This window comes from Castanea sativa, chromosome 6, assembly GCF_040712315.1.
Source record: "Castanea sativa cultivar Marrone di Chiusa Pesio chromosome 6, ASM4071231v1".
Taxonomy (NCBI): Eukaryota; Viridiplantae; Streptophyta; class Magnoliopsida; order Fagales; family Fagaceae; genus Castanea; species Castanea sativa.
The window spans coordinates 43,924,880-43,928,491 of record NC_134018.1 but is presented as its reverse complement, the minus strand read 5'-3'; positions in this window follow the sequence as shown (position 1 = coordinate 43,928,491).

Sequence of the window (3,612 nt, the reverse complement as noted above, 5' to 3'; positions counted from 1 at the left end):
CCTCCAGCAATGACAAACCCTCCACAGGCACGGAGAAGTGCAAGAAGTTGCCATAAGAAGGCCTAAAGCGATGAAAATGGATTACAAGGAAGCTGTTGAACTCCAACAGATCAAAGCGGGCTAGGAAGGCAGGAAACCTCGAGTCAGGATCTGAAATAGCCACTTATGGAGCCTCCCCCATTGTTGCATCTCCACTTGTAGGGATTAGGGAACTGTCAACCTTCTGGATAGTTTGAGGGGTCCCTGCCTGAGATTCAGCAATCTAAGCAAATCCCAAAGCCACCTCAGGAACCACGAACTCAGGATCTCCAACACCTGTGTCAACACCTGCAAAAGCAGACATAGTTCAAAAGGAAGGATAGAGCCAAGAAAGAAAAAGGTAAAGTAAGAAAAGCAAAAAAAAAAAGAAAAAAAAGAGGACCTGTATCGGCTTCTTATGGTGGGGCTTCCTCCTCTTGCTCCTCTGATTTCTTGGAGGACTCTGTGAGAGAACACGCAGCACGAAAGGGTGAGGAAACCTTAGGAAAATGGCTAAAGGAATGAAAATGCAAAAGAAAAGCACAAAGGGGGGGGGGGGAAGGAAGCATAGTAAAAGGAGAATAACACGCATCTTCAGAACCCTCTGATTCCAAAGAAGAAGCGGCCTCAGGGGCAGATCGAGCACTGGTTTAACCTAAAAGGGGAAGAGAAAAGGGGAAATCTCAACAACAACAAAATAAGATAAAAGAAAAACAAGGTTAAGCTTTTTTATAAGAGAAGAATGGGGGCTCAGCTGCTTGTATGGATGGAGACGCGCCTCCCAAGGGTTCTTTGCTTAACATAGGATCAAGCGACATAGTTTTGGTGGGAATGAAAGTCTGCTCAGGCTGGGGATCTTGGGAAACAGGGGGCTGAGAAGCTCCAGGATCCTAAGTAGCCAGGGGAACAGCAGATGGAGTAAACTGGACACCCTGCATTGGCTGCCCAGTTTCCTCAGTTATACCACCACCATAAGCCTCCTCTTCCACGCCTGGGAAACCAGCAAAAAAAGCAGTAACCACTTCTTCCTCCAAAGCCCTGCCAGTCGTGGGAGGGGGTACCTCCACCTATAAAGAAAAAAATATATGTAAGTACATGGTACCACCAAAAGGGGATAGAAACAAACAAAAAGAAGCAAGAAGAAGGCCATACCACATCATCACCAGACGATTGACTCCTATCTTTCTTAGGGTCTGACTTGCGCTTGGACTGCAAGGAAGAAAATAGTCACTCATCAGTTAAAAGAGAAAGAGAAAGACACTGCAACAACAATGACAAGCTACTGCAAAATAAAAGAGAAAAGAAGGAAAGAGGCCTTGCCCTTCTCTCACTCTATGCAGAGTCTCCAATGGTCTTTTGTTTACTACGGGTACGCCCAGAGGGTCCCAGGGGAGACTGGGGTACAAGATCAAAGGATCCCAAAAAACCTTGGGCTGAAGAACTCATAGGAACCTGAGAGAGAGAGGACTTTACCTTAGTCTTCACTCAAGACTTTGGAATTAAAGAACGCCCAACTTCTTTTCCCACTGCAGGGGAACTCGCTCTCACGGGTTCCTCAAAAATTACCAATTGCTTCTAGGACCTCGCAGTCTTTCTCTTCTTGGTTTCAGAGCCAGTCTCAGCGTCCTCAACACCTTCCTCAAGCTCAACTTGCTCAGCCTTTTCCTGCTTGATCTTTTTACCTTTACCTATGGGAGTAGTGGCACCAATTGCCTCTACTGCCCCTCTTTTAATTTGCACCCCAGAAGAAGCACCAACGAGGTCACATCCTAACCAAGTTTCTGAAAAATTCTATGCGTAATACACCTAACCACCCCTAGAGGCATGCCACTCCACAAACCCGATCTTGCTGCTTATAGCAACAGATACAATACCAGCAATGGGAAGGGATAGGCGCCTGTTAGCAGTGGGAGCAGAAAGAATATCGAAATTAGGAACTCTCTCAATCTTGCCCAGACCAACATAATCAACAAAAGATTCTTGTACTCGTCTCTAATAGCCAGCAAAACCATTAGAAGCAAAGACTCCCCGCTAGGAGTTGGGAACCACAAATTGAGGACTTCTCCGCGACCAGTAGGAGAAGGCCTGAAGCCTAAGGAATGGATCCAACGAAGGGAGAGAGGGTACTATATCCTTGAAAACTAGAAGGATGTCTTGATCGAAGCCAAATTGTCGGAGTACCCGATGTGTTGAATAAAATGTATATTTGGGGCCACTGGAGGAGGGCACCGAAAGCCAAGAAGGACTAACACAAGCTAAATAAGCCAAACTACCTTCATCGCCCTGGTGCAAATCAAAGGTGTTCCCTTGAGAAGTTGGAAAAGAAGCTAAAACAGAATCACAAGCAAACCCGAGGCTGAACTCCCGGGGAGAACACCATCTTAAATGCCCCGCCTAATCAAAAAGCTCAAATAGGTTGAGGTTGCCACCTTTTAGACTGGCCCAACGAAAAATAATTGGATGGCTATTAGTCAAACTACCACAAAGACCTTTAATTACATCAGGGGGTCCTTGGAACTTATCTTTTACAAACTTCAAATTTCTGCACTTTGCTAAAATAACTAAAGAGTGATCTTACATGAATACATGAAAAATGGCGCAGTGGAGGGATGAGGTGATTGCATAGCAAGAGTCGCCTTCAACTTCGTCTCCATGAAGTTGATCCAGTTGAGAATAAACGTGGCCCAAGAACATGGGGGCTAGAGAATACTGAACACCCTGGGCCAATGGGAAGAAGATAGACTTGACCCCATACCCGAGGGACTCACTGAACAAAAATTTACTAAGCCAAAGCGCCAGGAACCCAGCTCACCTAACTGCTTTGTCTTTCTCTCGCGAAAGATGCATAACCTATTTAACCATTCTGGCCGGTTTCCCACCGGGAGAAGCAGTACACCCACCAAAATGGCTGAATAATTTGTCTTCCACCTCAAGATCCTCGTTAGAAAGACTGATATCAAAGGGATTCTCATCTCCAAACACCAGAAGAAGGAATTGTTAACCACATCCTCTAAGGTGATGGTAAGTTCACCAACAAAAAAAAAAAAAGTATGAAGAAAAGGGCACCAACGGTGTACCAAATGCCTGAGGCCCTTAGCATCTCTGAAGCCTTTAAGGTTCTTAGAAATCCCCACTGCCCTCAGGATCTTGGCGCGTTCCAAGCAGCCCACAAACTCCTCATTAGCAAGCTCCTTATCTACCCAAATGGGCCAACCGGAGATCCTCCTAGGAACGAAGTCGAATAAAATAGGGACCGCCTCTCGAGATCCCTACCCGATCTAGAGATCTAAAATCTCTCTTGGATCTAGTACCTGAGTGCAACTTGCAAAACCTGCCTGGTCGAAGAATACCCAAGCATGAGGGGACGAAGGGGCCTCACCGTGAGACACCACAAGGAAGAATAGGCTGGGGGTGTATCACGGGTCCCGTAAAGGGAAGGTTTGGCGCTCCGTGACTCCCTGTGACTCACCTTGCACAGAATCAGAAGAACCCTCGCCTTCAGAAGGGCTAGGAGTACGCTCCCTCCTTTATCATGATGAAGAGGAGGCCATCAGAACAGCGAGTGTACTGAAAATAGGGAAGTTAAAGAATGAA